General features: G+C 38.1%; 1 protein-coding gene and 1 long non-coding RNA gene across 5 annotated transcripts in view; one reads left to right on the top strand and one right to left on the bottom strand.

Annotated features, from left to right (window-relative positions):
* Positions 1–13889, top strand: part of LOC141571635 (uncharacterized) — a 62515-nt gene extending 48626 nt beyond the window's left edge. The window contains exon 3 of the long non-coding RNA XR_012496557.2: positions 11084–13889. This is a non-coding gene — a long non-coding RNA (uncharacterized LOC141571635). The remainder of the gene's footprint in view (positions 1–11083) is intronic.
* The window catches only part of FKBP5 (FKBP prolyl isomerase 5), a 95925-nt gene extending 73047 nt beyond the window's left edge, over positions 1–22878 (bottom strand). For 2 of the 4 annotated variants that reach the window (XM_088795808.1, XM_088795809.1), the window contains exons 1-2: positions 22766–22878; positions 22174–22396 (exon numbers count right to left, since the gene is read on the bottom strand). The gene's annotated coding sequence lies outside the window, so the exon portion shown is untranslated. The remainder of the gene's footprint in view (positions 1–22173; positions 22397–22765) is intronic. The other 2 variants (XM_019738723.3, XM_019738722.3) reach the window with 1 other exon arrangement.
* Positions 22879–23207: the final 329 nt, after the last annotated feature.

Genomic DNA, 23207 nt, shown 5'->3' with positions numbered 1-23207 from the left:
TTTAAAGAAAAGAAGTGACAATCGGACTGACTTAAAAAAAAATTACTCCGGCAACACTCTAACGGCTTCCCGTCTCATACAGTATAAAATCCAACGTCCTTCTTATGTTTAAACCCTATAGCCAATCTGGCTATGTCTGAAATTATAACATTTCCTATTGCTCCTCTCACTCACCCTGCTGTTGCTACACAGGCCTTCTTGCTGCACCCTGCGAAATGCCCCTCCTCGGGACTTTTGCTCTTACCATTCCCTCCTGCCTGGAACTCTTCCCTCAAATGGCCAGTCTGCTCCCTCACTTCCTTTAGGTCTCTGTTCAAATACTTTCCTATCAGAGAGGGCTTCCCTATCACCCACTATAAAAGAGCAAGAAATGACAGCAATCAGCCCTACCATGTTTCCCCTCCACTTAGCACCTAGCACATATTTATTTGCTTGCCTATTGCCTCTCTCTCCTTACCTACTAGAATGTAAGTTCCACAACGGATCCTCTCGATAATCATGATACAGGAACCATTACTGCCATTTCCCGATGGTAAAATTAAGGGACATAATACTGTAGTGAACCATGGAACCAGGTGGAATGACTCCTAACCATTTCCCATACTGACTCTCTCTAGTAGTGTCACAGGTCCCTGACTTTGATTCTAGATCACTTCCTGTGAACAGGCTCCATCTTGACAAGTACCAAGACAGTAAAAATTCTAAACTTATATTATGTCCTCCTAAGGAGATATGGATTATTATAATTTGTTATTGGTCAAGTTTCAAAAGCCAGGAAACATCTTTTAAATGATCAATTAAAATATACAAAGTATCTGGACTTTTATCTATCCAACAATAAGCTGTATTTTTTCTTGTTTAAGACCTATAGATATTAAAACAAGATGAAAAGTTTTATCAAAGTAGAAGAAACATAGTATATGACACCAAAACTGTTTTTCCAAGACTTTTTTTCAAATAAATATTCAACTTCAGGAATAAAATTAACTCCATCTTTAAAATAACCCGTCAAAATTTTCTGAGGTATCACTACCAAAGGAAGAAAGAACATGTTTTCCAGGCAGACACCATGCTATGAAGTAGATACGTAAACAGTATGATACGTAGAGTAAAAGGATGAAAGTGAAGTCTCAGTAACGTTTTCTCCTGACTCTTTCCCTACTCCTGTTACTAAGTTCATCTCTCCCTGATTATGCTTTCATCCCCGCCCCCATTACTGAGCACCCGTTTCAAAGGGTAGTTCTCAATCAACAGCGTTTCCCTATTAGTCACTTCATATCAGAACTTGTCCACTTTTTTTTCCCAACTTTTATTTATTTTAAGTGTGTTTTTCCAAAACACATCAGCTCCAAGTCAAGCAGCTGTTTCAATCTAGTTGTGGAGGGCGCAGCTCACAGTGGCCCGTGTGGGGATCGAACCGGCCACCTTGTTGTTAAGAGCACCGCGCTCTCACCAACTGAGCTAACCGGCCACCCAGAGAACTCATCTACTCTTAATTTCAATTACTACATACCTCTGTTAGGATAAATCTGTTATAATTTCTGCCTCTTCCCTTCTCCAGTTTTCGCTCTCTAATTGCCTGACTATAGATACTTCAGGATGCTTTAATATCCCTACATTTTTAAAGAAAATAAACTTTTTCAAACTTGGCCCCTTCTCTATTTACTTCATTATCTATATTATCTGGCTATTCTCCTAGGTTTACATTATTTAATTTTTCTAAATATAATTTTAATATAGTCTTTGTCTATTTAATTAACAGGACCTGACAACTGTTCATCGTGTTTCTTACAATCCTACTTTTCAGTCCCACAACTATCACCATAGCCTGGATTTTCTTCATTTCCTTCCTGAATTACCACAGTTCTCCAGCTGACCTGCCTATGTCCAGCCTACTCCCTCACTTCATTCATTTTATACATACTATCAATAAAACCTCTCTCATACAGTATACTCCCCAATTCGAGGACTTTAAATAGTTCCCCAGCACAACAAATCCAAACTTCTCAAACCAACAGTCAGGGCCTTCTCCCCCTTCAGACTGTCACTGGTAAACGTTTATGTTAAACATTCCCAGGAGACTAAATCCTAGAGAACCAAACACCTTGATCTTCCGTATCTGAATCAGTGCAATGCACACTATAGATCTACAGGCAATACCGTCTACCATCTTCTGCTTGATTTCAACTAACTTCATCAGGCCATGGGAATGTATTACTTCATCGACCATCTTCTGAACATCTTCAATTACCATGAAGATTCATTTTCAAAAGTTGAACCCTTCTAATCTACCAAATGAAAGTGTGTACAATTTTCAGAAAATAACACCCCATATCCTTAGTGAACATTAGAGAGTACAAAGTGGTAAAATAGTTTGAAGGGTGAATTCGCTAATATCTATAAAAAGTTTAAGGACAAATATCCTTTAGCCCAGCAATATCACTTCCAAGAAATTACCTGTAGATACTCTCACAGAAGTAAGCAAAATTATATGCAGAAGAATATTAAACACAACATTGTTGTAATAGTTTAAAAATGGGACACAACGGAAATTTCCTTACTGGACTATTATTACATGTCTCCACAATGGAATATTATGCAACAATTAAAAATAAAGAAACAGCTGTATGAACTGATATGGAAAAATGTTTAAGAATGGCAAAAGGGGGCAAAGCAAGTTTTAGAACAGAATGTACATTATTCTATTTGTATAACGAAAATGAACATACATTTGTAAATGTGAGAAAATATCTAGGAAAAAAAATGTGCCAAACCTTCAAAGTAGCTAATTCTGGAGAATGGGATTCAGGGGAAGAAATAGGGATTTTCATTTTTTGTTTTTTTGTGTGTATGTGTGTACATATCTTTTTAATTAAAAACATAATAATCAGTTTAGTAAATTTTCACTAAAAAAGAAAGAAATGGCTGAGCACAGCAAAGGCTCTTCACTTTAGAAGAATATAATTGATCTTGATTATCCGCAGTGCAGGAAATATGAGCTACTCCAAATGCTTAATGAGAAACTCCTCTATTCATTCAACAACTATTTATGGAACACTTACTATGTACCAGCATCGTGCCTGCTGCTACTGAACACGAAGGGCCTCCCTCGTCCTGCTTCTGAAGGGCTTACAAAAAGGATTTTGGTCTTCATTTTCCTGCTTCCCCTGTAAGAACCACTCCGACTTCCAGGTCTGTGTTCTCATTACGCCTATTATGCCTATCATCTCTCTCAGAAAACAGATCCAAATTAAAAGAATAATTATATCAAACAAAAACAAAGTCTTTAAAAATTAACTCCTATTTCCTTCACAATGAATTTCAAAAGTTATTAGAAGCACAATTTGCAGAAAGAACAGCTGAAAAAGCACCCTTTCAAATAACCAAATAAGAAGTAACCTAGATGTTAAATGAAGTTTAAGGGAAATTAAGAACATTCAGAAAGGGAAACAAGTGTTAAAAGAAATTTTTATTTTCTTCACTGATTATATTGTTATTAAATTTTTGTAAAATGAACATGTAATACATAGTAAGAAGAAAAGTAACATGTAATACATTGTAAGTAGAAATTGTTCTCCAAAGAACTGCCTAGTGCCACAGCAAATCAGCTGCTGCGCAAAGTTCAACTCCTTATTCCACTTCCAGGCCCTTGAGGGTCTGACCTTGAGGAGACTCCTCGTTTTATCAGCGCAGAGACCATTCCCCCTCCTGCTGGAAACAGCCTTCTGGGACTTGCCACTGGGGAACCACTCTCCTCACCTCTTGGGGTGGACCCAATCCCCAATCTTTGCCAGTCAGTGCTTTCCATCTCCTTGGCCACCACAATAGTTCAGAGGTGAACACATGACCCTATCAGATCCAAACCAAAATCAATCCTGAAAAGAGGCTAATTTTAATGAGGCTATTAAAATGATTCCAATTACTGACATAAAATGCAGCTGAAATTGCTAAAAACTTGTAATAAATAGAATTTTCATTTATTGTAGCAGTAAAATAGTCTTAAGTCACCTCTTTTATTGAAACATACACCAATGGAACAGCAACAAAAACACATTATCAGTAAATTCCCATTTTAAAGAAGCTATTAAAACTTCATGCTTGTCTCAAAGAATAAGAATGCTGAATCCATATAAATCACACCCTGTTAATAAAGCTAAGTACAGGAACAGTAAGAAAACACAGGTGCAGGCATATATGTTAATCACATCGCTGACAGAAAAATTTTTAATAACTTCAAAAATAAAGATTCCTATGGGTAGTATTTTCTGAGGCACCTAAAATGCCACAATACCAAAGTTTTATCTCAATAAAAAATAATTAATAAAAAAAAATGCCACAATACCTAAAAATACCACTTGATACATTTAACTTTTTAAATAGTTTTGATAGATTAATCATTTCAACATGAAGAAAGCTATAGAGTATATTAAAAAATTACCAGGAAACAAAATTCAATGCAATATGAGAAAATAAAACTTAGTCATGAGAACTTCCTAACAGTAAAATGGGCTATCTTATAAAAGAGGGAACTCCCCTTCCCTGGAACTAAACTAAAACCCAAACTGTAATTCTCTGAAAATTAGACATCATTGAAGAATTCGACTGATGTGCCAGCTGTTTTATTTCTTGAAAGCATATAGCTGAACACATATAATAATCTGTTGCATTTTTTTCCTAGCATTGCACAATTTTCCTGGCCTACAATGCACATACTGTATCTATTATCATATTTAAACATCTGACAGCATTGTTATAAGAACCCATAATACTCATCGCTAACTAAATGCATATATAATTTTTTCAGTCTTCAAACGGATATGGATTTCAGTAGTTAAGTATCATATATATTTTTTCCACAAAGCCTAAATACAATACATTTCCTGAACTTTTAGCTTTCAGTTTCCTGTTCGTCAATGGCTACAACTCTAGAGGCAATTCATAAACACAGCCCAGCCATGGTATTTCCACTTTTGACAACAGTGGACATGAACTTTATATGACCAAATATAACTACAGTCCATATAAATGGTACATGGCAACTAACACAACAATAGCAGGAATGTAATAATTTACAAAAATGGAAATATAAACTATATTCCTTATGTAAGAATTCATATAACAAACCCCTTTTATAACTGAGAATCCAGAAAACGTTTCTCTCTCCTGAACAACTGATAAGTTTTCTTTATCAGACAAAAACGATGAAACCCATCCTGTTTCCTTTTTTCTCTTGCTTGCCAGGAAGCTCAGAGCTAAATTTAATGTTCAAATACAGAAACTATCTTGCCTCAGATTACTGATGTAAAGATTTCTTTGCACTCCCTCATCCTGCTCATTATTTCTCAAGTGATTTGTGCTTGTTCTTTTGTTTTTAAAGGTCCTTGCCTTTTTTGGTTTAATTATAAAGTATTAAACCCTTTCAATGAACAGGTTAACATAAATTATAAAGAAATTTAACAATTTAAAAGATTATATCTTCACATCACTGAATGATCTGTCAACTCCATCTGTTAAACAAAATCTGTTAACCTACATTTATATAAAAGGTAGGTTCTAAACTGTATCTCTATTTTCCTCTTTTAAAGTTAATAATTTCATATAGTTTATGATTTAGGAAAGCCACTGGCAAGTTTCTAAAATACAAGAATGATAAAAAGACACAGGATAAAAATAAATTATGAAATTCGGGACACAAGATTAGGAGGACTTATAATTTTAAATGTTTTTAATTTACTAACAAAATTGCTCTAGCTAAGCGACGTAACTCATAAGATATTAACTCATAAAGTGTATTAAAAATCTTGTATACTGTTATCAGCATTCTTAGATGCAAAATAGACAATAGGCATAAAAATATTTAACTAGTTTAGAAACTTTTTAAAAAGAGGGAAACTTAGTCACACTTCTTTAGAAATTATAGACAGACACACATGAAAATGTTCATATGTGATACCAAAAAGTTTGTTAAATGGAAATAAAGAGATACTAATAAAATGAGCAATATGAAGATGAAAAGAAACTACAACCCAAATCGAAAAATCTAGACAAAAACTAAACAAAAATATATCATGAATTTAACCAAAGAAAATCTAGAACATCATCATATTAAAAATCGAAAAAAGAAACCAACATTTTATAACAAGGACTACAGTCTATAAGAATGCATAACATAATACCAAAGCTCTCTACTTCTAGGAGCCACAAATAAAAAACAGAAAAAAAATCATCATAAATGGAACAAGATAGCCAAATTTATGTAATGAAAGTGACAAAAAACAATTTCCCCTTTCTCTCTCAATATATGAGAATTGCAGGGCTTACACCTGAAGAAGTTGAATTACAAAAATCTTAATATTCTAAGAATGAAGTCAACAGCAAAATTTATTATTATATAAATTTAGAAGGCTAGCAACCACTCATAAATACACAGTTTAACAGATTTCTTTCAAACAACAATAAAACAATTCCACATAAGAAACCATTTAAATAGAAACAGAAAATCCTATAGATATTATATGAAGAAAGGGGCTAAGAAACATCTACACACACACACACACACACACTCACACACAAATTCAGGCCTCAAAAAAAAAATCAAAAATCTATTTTTGAAGTGTTTCTCTTCCCTCCTAATAGTATAAATAGTGGATAAAATCTTTTATAAAGAGTAATCATTCAAATACAAAACAAGTTGCAGATCATAAGAGAGAAAAAAAAAAAATCCCCTTCTCCCTTCAGAAAAATGAAGACAGGAAAAAAGAAACCAAACTATGGGAAATATAAATAAGTGATCTGCTACAAAGCATTGAGGACATGGATTTTTTTCTTTTTGTATAGACATTTGTGGATTATACAATTCAACTTCACAGAGCTTTAAAATCATAAAAATTAGTATTTCAGTAAAAATGAATCTAGTCCAAAAGTCTTTTTTTTTTTTTTTTTGAAGGATTATGGCCAGATGAACAGAGGTCTGGAGTATTTTTATGTAACACATGCCACTTTTTCTTTCTTTAATCACGGGAAAGAATATAGAACATGAACACCAGTTGCAAAACGATTTCATGGTAAAATTATGCTTAATGTGACTAAAAAACACTTGTACACCATGCAAATTCTCAAAATGTAGGGAGGGCATCTTGCCAAAATTAAAACAATACATTTCAAAGGAAGAAAAGTGTTGCGATAATGATTTGGTAATTAGGAACTGACATTATTTATATCTGAGAAAAAATTACCTGCTCTATAAAAAGGGAGGGGAGTATTTATTGAGCAAATAGAGTAACAAGATCCTAAGCTTTATAGATATTCTGTCACAATGCATGTAGGTAGGAAAACAATGTAGAAGGAAACAACGTTTAAGTAAGTTTCTCACCGTTATGTGTGCCATATATTTAAACGGAAGAGGCTGAAATAATGCAAACCTACACTACTGAAATAGTACAAGCATAGAGTCAAGAGCTATGAGGTGAAAGGACAGTAGTGCCCATTTTTTAATGCTAATCCTGCTGTCATATCACTCTGTAAAAGAACCTGTGTGCCACTGTGGTAGAAACTAAAAGTCCACTTTATTTGAGAATGCTATTTATGTTTATAACACTATTACATTTATAATTTACAACTCTAAAAATCAAAGAAAGAAACCCTTTCTTCTTAAAGCAAATTTTGGAATCTTCGTTTTAAATGTTACTTTAAGAAGAGTAATGCTTGTCCAAGAAATGTAATCATAGGCTTCTCATTAAGAAGGGTGAATTATTCTCTCATTATTCCTGGTAATAAATTTATTTTTTATCTTGGAGTTTAATAGTAGTAGCAGAAAAATTGTTGGTAGTATCACTGTAATTCCCACCCAGATGGCTGAAAATCACACTAGGATGACAGTGAAAAACAGCCCTCTTTTAGCTCCAAAAGACAGGCCTGCTCATTAATTAGCTGTGCACCTCGAGCATGTATGTGACTTTACTTTCGCGGGACCTCAATGTCCTCATCTGTAAAACAAGATGGCTGGACTAGAGGATATTTCCCTCCCTTTTCCTCTCCCAGGCCCTTTCCACATTATGGCTTTGGTGATTTAGGATCTAGACTGGGATTTTCAAAGACAGAGAAAAAAACAGTAGCAGAAACCCACTAAACTGTAGAAAAGAAATGGACAAATTAAAGAGGCATAATGGTTCAGGAAAGAAATCATGAGTTTCATTGTCAAAATTAGTTTGAATAGAAGTTTCAGTTATACTGAAGTCAGGAAAGATAGTGAAAAATGCTAGAGATACAGACCTAGAAATGTTATCTATAACACACAAGAATGCTTCACAAATAACCCAAGAAATCCTCCCAAATTTCCTCAGTACATATGGAAAAGATGTTATACCCCATCGTTTAATCATTCTTAATTCTACCCTGACATAATCACTCACTGTTTTCCAACAGGTTATTCCCTTCGGCAATTTGGTTTCATCATGTCAAACAATCCCAGGATTATCTCCCCTTCATTATCACTCAATATTTTCTCTGAAATCCATTTTCCTTTTCTCAATTTGTAATAATAATATATTCATGCTCTCATCATGTTTGAGGCACATTCTAAGTTTCTGACATGTATTAACTCATTTAATTCTCTCAACAATCCTAGGAGGGCATTTAAGAAAACAGTTTAAGACACACAGTAGCAGAGCTAGGATTCCAATACAGGCAGTCTGGCTCCAAGGAGCCTGTCTTCTTAACTAGCTAACTAGTCCTTCAAAGCTCAGGTCAAGTTCATCACCTTCCTGAAGTTCTCTGCTTAGCAATTATTCCTGCCTCTTCAGTCCTTAAGGTGACCACTCATTTGCCACTTACCATGGGACCTACGTAGTTATTTCTTTTGTGCATATGTTCTGTCTTTTCTAAGAACAGGATCTTGTCTTATTCTGTAATAACACTGTTAGAACGTAACAGAACTTAGTATCTGGAACACAAAAATGCTTATTAATAAACCTATAATAGCATTTAATACTTATTGAAAACATAGACCAGGCTCTGGGCTAAGTGCCTTATATGTATTATCTCATTCAGTCCTCACATATGAATACTGCCCCTCCCCAGTATTATAGATGAGGAAACTGAGGCTTAGAAAAGCCAAATAGCTCGTCCAATGTTACAAAGTGGTAGTGACAGCCTTAAAGTCTTACTTAGGAGTCTATACCATCCTCATAATCTCCAGCCTACCACGAAACACCATGATGAATCAGTTCCAAGTTGTACTGACTCTTTAGCACTATGCTAAATAAACACTAAGCATTCAGAATTAGAGGTACAGCTGTTGCCCTCAAGAAACTCAGTCCATTAAGACTTCAGGACCAAACATTGATACTACTGGGAGAGTCACCATCATCAAAACTTAAAATATTTAGGCGGCTGGTTGGCTCCGTGGTTAGGGCGCAGTGCTCGTAACACCCAGGTCGTCGGTTCGATTCCCACATGAGCCAGTGAGCTGCGCCCTCCACAACTACCGTGTTTCCCCAAAAATAAGACCTAGCCAGGCAATCAGCTCTAATGCACCTTTTGGAGCAAAAATTGATATAAGACCTGGTCTTACTTCACTATAATGTAAGACCGAATCTTATATAATGTAAGACTGGATCTTATATTAATTTTTGCTACAAAAGACGCATTAGAGATGATTGTCTGGTTAGGTCTTATTTTCGGGGAAACAGAGTAGATTGAAAACAACAACTTGACTTGGAGCTGAACTGCACCCTCCACAACTAGATTGAAAATGACTCCACAACTAGATCAAAAATGACAACTTGACTTGGAGCTGATAGGTCCTGGAAAAACACTTTTCCCCAATATTCCCCAATAAAAATTAAAAAAAAAAAAAAAAAAAAAAAAAAAAAAAAAATATATATATATATATATATATATATATATATATATATATATATAAACTTATATCTTAAGTAAAACATCCTTGGAAACTCTCTTCCACACCATTCTCCCCTCTCTTCTGCTCCCCCACCCACTTTACCCTAGGATTCATCTTTCTGTATCACAGAGTAGAAGGGTCCCATTAATCCTAGCAACTATTAGGATGTCTAAATTTTATTTAGTAATAGATCAGACTCTAGGGTCCATGTGATGAATTCCATGCCCACAATGAAATACGGGCCATGAAGGGTAGCTAAAAAAAAAAAAAAAGCAATGGCAAGGAGAAACAACAAAAAGAGGGATATGAAATTCACACTGTAAAGACAATAAAAAAATAAAAAGTAAAAGGAAGGAAAATGGACACAAATAGAAGGTGAAAGTAAGAGTCCAGAATAAATTCAGTGGAAACACAGATAAATGAAAACACTAAAATCTAATCCATTTTATGAATGCTGACTTCTTCAATTCTTTTCCTAACCTCCAGTGGAAACCAAATACGTATATATAACAGCCACTTAAAAAACATTAACTAGGAACAGTATATATAGTATATAAATTAGAGGAGTAGCTGCAAAGAGACCTTAAAACACTATCTAATCCAACCCATTCATTTTACAGTTAAAAGAAGGCTCAGAAGGGCTAAATAACTTGCCCAAGATCAGATAGTTACTTAGTAGCAACACGTGAATCACATCCTGTTAGATTCCTAATGTCAATTCCCACCACACTAGGCTTCCTAGAAATGGTATATTTTACTCCTCCATTTTTTGCTCTTAATAACCATTAAATTAATTTCTGCATAAGCATCTCATAATCCCCATGTTATTCCTAGTTCCCATAGGAGAAAATAATCAGATATTCTGGATTATCTAAGACAATATAAAACAATTAACTTATTCCTGAAGTCAGTAATCTTAAATTAGGCCTTGGTTCCTACCACCAGGAAATGCAAACATTTCCCAGAAGTGCAGAAAGATGAAAGATCTCCATAAGCTGACCAAAAGCAAGCCAAGGTCATAACTATAATACAATCCCTCTGGAAAGCAATCAGGCCCCAAAACCCTGGAGGCTAAAGGACTGCTAGTGGGAAGTACAATGGATGTCACTTATTTTCCCTTTGTATTTTATATCCTCCCAACTAACCTCAGGCTCCTGTCTTTCTGACACATGTCAATTCCAGGAGCCTGTAAAGAAAACGGAAAGTAATGAAAGAGAGTATCGTGTCACTTTCACAAGCTGGCTTTTTGATGGAAGCCATCTTGGCCAGGAAATACGGGACAAAGGACAGAAGAAGAGTTCTGAGGTAAACCCACAGAGCTAAACTATTAGCCAGGAAAACACTAGGAAGTCCTGAAAATGTTATAATATACTCAGTATTTCCCCCACTGCAAAGCACTTCAGATATTCTGGGCTGGAAGGAACTCATCCTGGGCCATTTCTGTCGCCTAAGAAAGTCTGCTGCTTACATTCCTTGATAAACTGTGGGCCCAGCCAGCCACCATTCACCAGGTTATTTGAGCTGAGTGATTTGGAAATCACCTACAGTTGTACCCCTTTATCCACGGTTTCGCTTTCTGCGGTTTCAGTTACCCCCCAGTAAATGGAAAGTTCCATCAGCAAACAATTCATAAGTTTTAAGTTACGTGCCATTCTGAGTAGCATGATGAAATCTCACACCACGTGCTCCATCCCTCCCAGGACGTGAACCATCCCTTTGTCCAGCTTGTCCACGCTGTACATGCTACTCACATATTAGTCACTTAGCAGCTGTCGAGCTATGGCAGTACCTGTGTTCTTTTACTTAAGAATGGCCCCAAAGCACGAGAGCAGCGGTGCTGGCAGTTCAGGGATGCCAAAGGGAAGGTGGCGATCGCATCCGTTAAGTGAGAAGGTGAGTACAGTACAATAAGGTATTCTGAGACCACATTCGTATAACTTTTATTAGTTATTGTTGTAATTGTTCTATTTCATTATTAGTTGTGAATCTCTTACTGTGCTTACTTTATAAATTAAACTTTATCGTAAGTATGTATGTATAGGAAAAAACACAGTCTATATTACCCATGGTTTCAGGCCTCCAATACTATTCCATACGTCATGGAACGTATCCTGTGCGGAAAAGGGGATATTGCTATGTATTATCTTGGTTTGAATACACTGTGTATCTATACCTTAAACATGACTGAAGACTTCTCTGGAAGGGAAGAAAACGCCCTATTTTACTTTAGAAACATAGCTTAATTTTGATATGTATGAAGTTCATTATAAATTAGGGATAACTTCCTGCTTTAACATGTTAACCAAATTAGGACAAATCTATAAATGAAAAGAACAAAAGGATACAATGAGACATTTTCAAGTCAGAACCAAAGTGATTTAGTGACTCATTGAGTTTAAGAAATAAAGCAAGAGTAAAAACAACCAGTAAGAACAATGGAGTCATTAACAGCTAAAGAGGAAACATCAGGAAGAGAAGCTGGCTTTTGTTGTTGTTGTTGTTGTTGTTGTTGTTTTAACTGGGGGATGGGAAAGAGGTGCTGGGTGTGCAGCTGCTATAGAAATGGTATTTAAGCACATTTAGTTTCAAGAGCTAGGTGACAATTTGGGCCTCATTTTGAAAGGCCTCAAATTTAGACAAAAGATACACATCTGGGACCTAAAAGCTCAGTAAAAACTGAGTTTTTAGAGAAAGAGAAGGTAACAAAAAAACTTTCCAAATGAATAGTACTTTCTTCTAGACAGAATATTTGGACTAATTTATTCTAAATGAAAAGCTGAAAAATTCATCTTTTCCAGGCTATGAATTAACAGAAAGAAACTAAGGATAAAAATTATTTCATAATTACGATTTGTCCAAAGTCAAATCTCTGAGCTAACATACACTGCTTTTTAAGTTTCTCTATTTATAACAAAACTTTTGAAAAAATTGAGAGAAAATCTGGTGCACCAATAGTACTACTATTGTACAATATTCGTCAGAATTTAATAGTTTTTAAAGCACATTAATCAAAATTTTGATAATTAATAAATCTGGAGAACAGGTACATGGAGGTTCATTATACTATTCTTTCCAGTTCTGTGCAGTTTAAAACTTCTATAATAAAGTCTAAGAAAAGGCTACCTACAGATATTTTAAAAATTCTATCTGCAGTTAAGGCTTCACAACTCAAAACAAAATTCTCGCAGATAAAAACTTTTCAAATACTTTATTAACTCTCGATAAGCCACTGAAATGTAGTGTGTACGAAAGGGAGAAAAAAAAGCCCCGTCATTTCAGAGGAACATGAGTATGTTTGTTAACTGGAAAAAGTCCTTTTATCCACATTGGTTGATGCTGGACATTTGTCATTTTTCTCTTCAATGAACTTATATATTTGTATTGAGGAAAAACATATAGGTCATATGGTTTGTGTTAGTAAAAGCAAAATAGATGTTTAGCCCCAGTATCAATGATTAATTTGTTGAACCTGCTGGCTAATCCTATTACTTCTAACATCTTCCACTCTAGTAAATAACCAAATAAACAACTTTCTTATATAGATGCAAAAAAATTTTTTTTTAATGAACCAATATCCATAAATTGTATTTAACCCTAAATTGCAACGAACACAATTAACATTTTATAAAATAATAGAGGGAAAGGTTGAATGTTTTTTAAAATGATACTCCAAGCTATGCCTTAAGTAGATGTAATTTAAATCAAATCACTCTACTGAGACCATGGAAGCACTAAAACTAATAGAGAGCAGCAAATTCACCACTTGGATTTACTGCATAACAACGATCAAGAATAATTTACATGGTTTACAAGCTAAACCAATCCTTCCTCCCTATGACAAACAGCACTATCCAAAAATGACATTTGCTTGCCTCCTGTCTGGTAAAGACTTTGACAAAAAGACTGTACATGTCTGTGCAAAACTTAGCACACTGTAGGTGCACAACTCTTTTAACAGGAATAATCACCACCTTCAATTCCCAGAAAGCTATTGCTAGCTGTCAGTCTTATTCCCTAGGAGACATGCACAGGATAACAAAGCAAGGTTTCCTTGCTGGCAGTCCTGCCTTGAATAATTTTAGTATCCTGTTTCTTCTAACAGAAATATGTCATCATGAAACTTCAGAAAGCAGCAGCAAAAATACATATATGTAGAGACAAAAGATTGTCAGTGAGTCTCTTTTTCTACATCACTAATTCTGAACAGAGGTTATTTCACGTTTTGCAGATAATAAGATCATTCTCCTATCTTCAAAAAATTTTTGTAGCTTTCTTCCCTTCTAAAGTAAAAATTACATACCATAAGATCCACAGATCTTAAGTACTCAGTTCAATAAGTTTGAACAAATGTGTATACAAACAACTGGTGAACCTGGACATTCCTTGTACTAATCTTGCAACTTTTCCGTAAGTTAAAAACTGTATGAAAATAAAAAGTTACCAAAAGTGTGCACTTGATTTATCATCACCCAAATCAAGCTATAGAATATTTCCACCTCCCTAAAAAGTTCCCTTTTGCCCCTCTCCTGTCAACCACAGCCCTTACCCAGAAACCACTGACCTGATTTCTATCACCGTACCTAAGTCTTGTATTTTTTTTATAAATGGCATCATTTGGTACATACTTGCGTCTGGCTTCTCTTAATCTGAGTAACATTTCTGAGATTCATATATGTTGTTGTGTGAATCAGTAGTTGATTCCCAGTATGAAAAAAAAGCTGCTACGAACATTTTGTATCAGTTTTTTTGTGAACATGTCCTTTATTCCTCTTGGTGCAGTAAGATTTAAAAAAGGGGGGGGTGGTGATTCATATATACATAAACCTGGGAAGTCATATAGTATAGATAAATAAATGGATTTATATATGCACTACACATATAGCAAACATACATATAGTTACATATATAAAGTGCAAAAATATAGGTAATTTTCATATATATGTGTGTGTATGTATATATATATATATATATATATATATATATATATACATACACATACACACACATATATATGTAGTTGACCCTTGAACAACACAGGTTTGAAGTATGTGGGTCCACTTATACGTGGATTTGTTTCAATACAGTAAATCTATTTTCTCTTCCTTATGATTCTCTTAATAATTTTTCCTCTACTTTACTATAAGAATACAGTATATAATATGTATATATACAACACAGAAAATATGTTTCAATCAATTGTGTATGTTATTGATAAGGCTTCTGGTCAACTATTAGTATAGTCAGCTCCCCCCATATCTGTGGATTCCCAACCACAACTGTTTTGGATCTGTGGTTGGTAGATGCAAAACCCACAGATAGTTAAGTTTTGGGGGAATCAAAAGTTATACAAGGATTTTCAACTGCGTAGGAGTCAGCAGCACTAACCCCATGTTGTTCAAGGGTCAACTGTACACACGTGCACATATATACATACACAAATGAATAGATTCTGAAAAGTCCACTTAGGACCAAGGATATATTAAAAAAAACTTATAAAGTTCACAGTGAAAATAAATTTAAGATGGAAAAGATGACCATCTCAATTTTTCTTAATAAGTACTATGTTTTAAACCAAGAATAATTCAAAAGAGAAACAAATTTCTCTTCATGTAAGTTATCCTGTTCTGTTTCAACGAAATACCTTCTGCTCATAACAAATCCCCTTCACAAACCAATATTTCAAAACATTATGTGTTATCATCTACCATGTAATTTTTAAGCTGGGGCAAAATCTGAAATGTGTTAAGATTACAAGATTTTATTTCATTGTCTCGCTTTTTTTAAAAAGTTAAACATGGAAGTAATTCCACTGGTTAATATTTAACATGGATAAAGACCATTCCATCCTCATTCAGAATATCTTCCCATAAAGACTCTATCTCTAGGATGTTTTCTCCATTCTAAAAATTTACTGCAGCATTAACTCTATGATAGAGATTGTGGGGACAGAGCCCCAGAGAGCAGTTTCCAGGCTCTCAGCCTCAAGTGGAAAGGTGGTGGCTCAGTTATTAGATGACCATCAGCAGTAATCAGATGGCCATCCGCTGTGGCTAGTTGGCCATCAGCTGTTACCGGTTAGCCATTAGCCACTAATATAACTGCCGTGGCTACGCTGGCAAGGGGGTTGGTCGGTTGGAAGAGAAGTGGACGGCAGATTGCTGTTAGCAAGCGCGGACTGCCGATGGTGTGGATCGTGTGGATCCTACTTCGTGTGTCTCGCCCAGCCACCAACTAGACGGGTGCAGGAAGACCCCTTGTTGGGGTACTGGCGGATGTTTGCTTTTGTGTCTCGACCAGCCGCCATCGAGAATGTAGTGGTATGACTCCCCTATGTGTGTCTCCGTTGCTGTTCCTTTTTGGCCTCACCATGTCCTGCATTCACCTGCCGGGAGTAGGAGCTGAGTACCACCATTACACATGGCACAGCGAGCAGGGTGTGGTGCCGGCCAGAATTTTCAAAGGGGTAATGGAGCAGTTTATACGTCTGAAAGCTCAGTTTTGCGAGCAGGGTATGGTGCCGGCCAGAACTCTCCGAAGGACGGTGGAGCAGTTGAAAGCTCAGTTTCGGAAAGCCCGTGAGGAACGGCGCCGGGAGCAGGAAATGCAATCTGCTTGGGAGAAACATGACCCCTCAGTGAACGGTGGTCCTCTCAAGCGACTGGATGGCACGCCGCCCTGTTGGCCATAGCAGGCATTGCCTGCTTTTTGGTGGTCTGCTGCTGCTGCCAGTGGGCTCCTACAGTTGTGGACAACTTATACCAGGGCCACCACCCACTCGGACACCGCACACGACGAGCAGTCCAGGTAGGAATGGTGCCTGACTCTGGGCAGGAGGACGTGTGGCCCCCACACAGTGTGTGGTGCCCGGTAGCCACTGTTCTCAGGAGTTGGACCCCCGTGGAGGGGTGGGAGGACATGGATGGTTCTCTAACCAGCATAGAAAAAGCCGTGCAGCTGGCAGAGAGCTGGACCCCCATGGAGGGGTGGGAAAACATGGACGGTTCTCCAACTAGCACAGGCCGGAGAAAGCGAAGGTTGTTGTGACCGTGGGGGCTGGGAGGTGCTTGCTGAGGTGGTCCAGGTGAGGGACTTGTAGTCCCAGGAGAAAACGCTTGCTGAGTCCTTGGTGGAGGCTGCAGGTGAGGTCGAGGTCATCCCTCACCCCCAGGATGGGGAGGACTTGGAGCCCTCGCCCTGTGGAGAGGGTACACATTGTGAGGCCAACGCATGGCCCTGGCGAATGACTGTGGACTATGGGGAATGGCCTTCCATCCCTGATTTAATGGACCGCTTGACTGTTTGCTTGGGAACATACCACCCTGTAGTGAAACTGGTGGATGTTTGCTTCCTGTGTCTCGCCCGGCCGCCAGCAAGACTGTGGTACAGGAAGACCCCTTGTTGGGGTACAGGTGGATGTTTGCTTCCTGTGTCTTGAATGGCCACTGTCGAGAATATGTAAGCACCTTGGCTGTGCGCCACTATTGTTCCAGCACGGTACCCTGAGAAACCCTGGCTGTGCCCAGAAAGTAGGTGGACATCGAGGGACACCCGCTGGGACATTACTTGAACTGGACTTAAAACTTTTTCTTGTGAGTTGGGTTCCTGACACAGGGCCCCTCACGGAAGGCGCCTGTCGCGTAGATTGTGAGGCGAGACTCTGTAGGGGTGGAGTGTGGGGACAGCCAGGAGTGCAGTTTCCAGGCTCTCGGCCTCACGTGGAAAGGTGGTGGCTCAGTTATTAGATGGCCATCAGCTGTAATCAGATGGCCATCTGCTGTGGCTGGTTCACCATCCGCTGTTACCGGTTAGCCATTAGCCACTAATATAACTGCCGTGGCTACACTGGCAAGAGGGTTGGTTGGTTGGCAGAAAAGTGGATGGTGGATTGTGGTTAGCAAGTGCGGATTATGGCTAGCAAGTGCGGTTAGCAAGCGCAGATTGCCGATGGTGCGGATCGTGTGGATCCTACTTCCCATGTCTCACCTGGCCGCCAGTGAAATGGGGGTGCAGGAAGACCCCTTGTTAGGGTACTGGCGGATGTTTGCTTTTGTGTCTCAACCAGCTGCCATCGAGAATATAGTGTTCTGACTCCCCTATGTGTGGCTCTGTTGTCGTTCCTTTTTTGGCCTCACCATAGCCTGCGTTCTTCTGTGGGGAGCTGGAGCTGAGTCCCTGCATTACAGAGACATTTTGACTTTCAAATTCCACTGTGTAATTTTCAGCTGTCGGTAGAGGAGGTTCTTTAACTTCCAGAGGTAGGAACATTAATAAACATGCACAAAAATTTTATTTTTGAAGAGATCAAAATGAAATTCCCAATCCTGCTTCTGATAATCAGATGGTCATTTAAGGTATAGGAGTAGTTCATCATTTAACATCATCTATAAATTGCAAAGATGGAGGCAGAATATTACAAATGGTTCTAGAACTTAATAAATGCTTGCTTTAGGAAAGATTTGCAAACACAAAAAGGAAAAAAAAACAACCCTCTTCTAGTCTTTGATCTTTCTTCATCTTTTATTTCTTCTTCCAAAAAATCGGTAATTTCAAAAACATACAAATTAAATGTACATTTTTAATCTTAAAAAAAAACACTCTTAGGATTTGAAAGTTCCCTAACTTTTACAGATGTGTTTACTTAAAAACCCATTCTTACACTCTGAAAATACATCATTTTCACCTTTCTAATAAATGTACCTTTTTATAAAACAGCCTTAAGCATTACAAAAATGACAGCAGCTCCAAACAGTGACAATCCCCAACTTAGTTTCAATAATCTTTTGTCTGGTTGTTTTAGAGAACTAAAAGAAATTTCTTATTTGTAAAGTGTTTTTCTTCCACACCAAGGGTAGACAACAAGTATACCCAATGTGTAGATCCCATATCCCCTCTGGTGATCCTTCACTCTCATTAACTAGGTGTTTCCGAAAAGACTAGAAAGTAAATACTAAATTAAGCATAAAATGAACTTTCCTCGTTTAAGGACTATAGTCTTACAGGTTTAAGTTTCAGCTGAGTGCAGGTCAATTCTCATTATGACAAATTATGAGGTGCAAATTATTTTGAGTACTTGAATTTGTTTCAAATAGTGCTAAAATATCCTTAGTAACCTGTTAGCTACACAGATTACACTTAAGTGGCTATTGTTTTTAAATCAATAGTTACGTGATTTACATACCAATGTCCACCTAATCTCTGATGTGTAGATTTAATTTTCTTTACACTTTGGGAAATTAATGTCAGAAGTTAAAAATACACCGTAGAAAAATTCAGAAATGTAAAATAACGAAAAAATAAAATCTAATTAAGGATCAGCTTGCTTAGAAAGTCCAAATGGTTTGGGAATTATAAAATACACATTTTAACTGTTCAGCATTAAATAATTACAGAATTTCATGTGCTAAAATATGTATAATACAGATTCTTTTTTACGAATTGTGAAAATTATATTCAAGGCCTATAATAAATATTCCTAATGTCAGGTATAACATGCATATTACTGTTAAATAAAGCAGTATTAATGTCTAACAGTTCATGTGACTTAGCCTTAAATTTAATTGTTTTAAATATCTGGTTTTTTGTGTGTGTGTGGCTTTATTCATTCAAAAATATCTGCCCACCCCCAAATTCAACAGCAGCCACACCTGAGGGTAAATGACCTAAAAATACTCCCAATGTTAATCGTGTAGATATGAGAATTCAACTTATGCTTAATTTTGAAACTGAAATGTGGTTGATAATTTTATGATATGGTCTACCACAAGTTAAAATGGACCAAAAAACGGCAATTAAAATATCTAAAAACTGAATCTGAAAACAGGCTTTTAATTATAAAAGGCACTTTTATAAAGTTGCTAAAATATGCTTTTGTGTAAAAAAAACTGAAATATAACTTTAATTTATGATGTGGATATAGTTAAGCATCACCATCGGAAAAAGATTATAAAATTTCTAATTACAAATAATAAACTATATTCCTATACACTTTAAAGAGCAATTATATAAATCATCCATAACCAGACTAGTGAGAGCTCTAGTCTTGTAAGATTCCTTACAACTATTTATATAGAATAAAACCCACCCTACACGAAGACGAGCCGCCATTCAACCAATCTACCAGAAGGGTCAAAAAGCCAACTCAGCTTTTAATAATAACTTCTACAGCGATAGAAAGAGGATGTTCTTTCATCTCTAGACTGATTCCTTCTAAGCTAAGAAAACTTTAGGAAACTAAAAATAACCCAAGATACCTATTCTTTTCCAATCCAAGAAAAAAACAGAAAAATTAAGATTAATTGCCTAATCCATTATTTTTTAAATTTTTTATGTTGAACTGGTTAAAATTATGTTTTAAAAAATACATTCAAGAGGTAGTGCAAAAAGAGGGAAAAGGGGGTCAAATATATGGTAATGGAAGGAAAACTGAGTCTGGTGATGAACACACAATGCAATATATACCGTTTCCCCAAACATAAGACCTAGCCGGACAATCAGCTCTAATGCGTCTTTTGGAGCAAAAATTAATATAAGACCCTGTATTATATAAGACCCGGTATTGTATTGTATTATATTATATTATACCCAGTCTTATAGTAAAGTAAGACTGGGTCTTATATTAATTTTTGCTCCAAAAGACGCATTAGAGCTGATTGTTCGGCTAGATGTTATGTTCCGGGAAACAAGGTAGATGAAGTCCTATAGATATGTACACTTGAAACCTATATAATTTTACTAACCAATTTCACCCCAACAAATTTAATAAAAATTAAAAAATAAATAAAAAGACATCCACCGCAAACTCCCAAAAACTAAAAAACTAAAAAATTAAAAAAAAATTAAAGATTCAGAAACATACTTGTTTTATTAAGATGAAAGACATAACATATAAGCTTGTTATTTTAGAGAAATAAAACATTTTATAAAGACCATCTTTATTTTTTTTGTTTAATCCCAGAGTCACAATAAGCCTCTTGGTTAGAGTTCAGCTTTAAATATTGCTACTAATTAGCTAGGTAAATAAGTAAAATCATTCAATGAAACACTAGTAAGGTAGCATAATTAATCAAAATTGTAACTTTGTTCTTAAGATGTTAAACTTAATCTATTATGTATAAATCATACCCAAGACAAATATAAAAGAAGTCACATTAGAAAAAAATCGAATAAAATCGTGTTTCTCACAAATGAATGTTAACAACCCTACTTTAAAATATATATTTTATATTTTAAAAAATAATTATATTTTAAAATATATTTCTCTATAGATGCCCTAAATTGGTCAGGACCATAATTGCAGATTGTTAAATGGAAGTCAGTTAGGAAAGAGACAAAGAGAAAATAAGTGAAAGTATGACAAGTAAAAATTTCCCACAAAAATAATGTTTTAAGACTATCCTTGAATTTTGATTCAAACAGCAAGAGAAAAATCTACATAATTTTCTAAAGTAAAAACCCTTGGGTGGAGGGGCCGCACGGAACTCCATCGACTATTAAAAATAACCAAAATGTTGCCTTAACTTTTTTTCCCTTGTCCACAATCTAACAAAATGGGAAGGCAATGAAAATAAACACTCCTATCTACCCTCAGAGAGGCAAAGAAAGCTCCCATTCAATGCTAAGCCTTATTCCACTGGAAAACATACTCCTGAAAAGTAAATCCAAAACCACGAGCTCAAACTGCTTCATGCAGAATTTACTGAATGGCGGCCAAACGTCGTACACGCTGTCCTGAGCCACACTGAAGGATATCTCGAGTTCTGCGTTCTCCATTTACAACTTGTATCTTACTATGCTTTTCCCACCACTGCAGAAACCGATTTTTAAAAATGAGAGTAAAATGTTCCTTCTGGCTCGTCAATCGAAAGAGGTCAATCTACACTGACCGTCCCCCCCCCCACGCCGCCACAGACATACACACACATACACATACACACACACCAATTTTTCTTTTATATTCAGCACTGAGTTTGACTCCTACAGTCAGCAGTACACCTTCTTAGACATTAATTGGGGGGAAAGCGTTATAACGTCCCAGGAGCGAAATGAATGAATAAGGAACCCTCAAACTTTTAACTGGCTTTCAGCCGGCACTAATCACCTGTTAGAATGGGCGCTGCGCTGGCACCCTCCAAGAGCGCCTGAGAGCGGGGATGCTGTCCCGTCACTTGTCCCAGGGCGGCAGGTGAAGGCGGTGAACGCGCATCCGCACCCACCGCCCGGGGAGCGAAAACCTAAGCAAGGAGCGCAGCAGCCGGACACTCCGTTATCCTCACCCTCCGCGGCCCCGCCAGGTGAGCGAGGCTCCATTGCGCCCTCGGCGTCCCGGCGCATGGCTCACCCCTGCTCGACTTCTCCCGCCGCCCAGGCCGGGAAACGCGAAGTTTCTCTCCCGCCCGTGGCGGGGCTGCTCACGCGCCGCCAGCTCTGGGCGGCTGCGGTCACCGGCACCGGGCCTCGGGTGATTCTGAGACCGCTGATGGGAGCCGAAGCCGGGACCTGTCAACCCCGGCGGGAAACAAAAGCCGGGTGAGGACGAGCAGGCGCGACCAGCCTCGCCTCCGCGAGGGGGAGCGCGGAGGGGAGGGGAGCGGCTCCCGTTGCCGCCCGGCTCCGCGCCTCCCGGAGGGAGCAACAGCCCCATCGCCCAGCGTGGCGCAAGGGGCCCCGCAGTGGGGCTGGGGGCCTTCGGCGCGCTGGCTTCAAGGCTTCTCGGGCCCCGCTCGCCCAGACAAGCCGCTCCCGGGCTGGGGAGCCGCGTGAGGGGGCGGGGAGGTGGAACGGCGGCGGCCGGACCGCGAAGGAGGGGATTCGGCTCCCCGGGCACCGCAGCTGCCCGCCCCATCCCTGCGGCCATGGCGCCGATACCTGTCGCAGCAGCTGCTCGTCGGTTCCGTCTCTCTCTGCCTCACCCGCACCACCGCTCTCCCCTCAGCCCGCCCAGCAGGCCGCCCGCGCACCGGACGCCGCAGCCCGAGACTGGCAGCGCCCGCGAGCCGGCCGAATCCCCGGGGCAGCGCCCGGCACCGTCCCGCCCCTGCCTGCCGCAGGACCCGCCTTCCATTGGGCCCTGGAGCTGTCAATCCGCCCCCAAAAGGCGCGCGGGCTGTCGCTCTGCTTGTTCGGATTGGTGGCCGCGCGCCGTCCATGCAAATAAGGCCCCGCCCACGTCCATTTGCACCTCCGCCTTAGTGTAACCTCCGCCTCTTCACGCCAGCCCACGTGTCTGGCCCTAGCCCTTTGTGGGGGTAGGAGGGAAGGGCTGGAGGAAACTGACCTACGCCCACCCCCAACACACATACACCATCCC

The sequence above is a fragment of the Rhinolophus sinicus genome, chromosome 2 (genome assembly GCF_057876585.1).
Source record: "Rhinolophus sinicus isolate RSI-liver-muscle chromosome 2, RSI-T2T, whole genome shotgun sequence".
Lineage (NCBI taxonomy): Eukaryota > Metazoa > Chordata > Mammalia > Chiroptera > Rhinolophidae > Rhinolophus > Rhinolophus sinicus.
The sequence above is the reverse complement of the archived record's forward strand: the minus strand, read 5'-3'. Positions and strand labels throughout refer to the sequence as shown.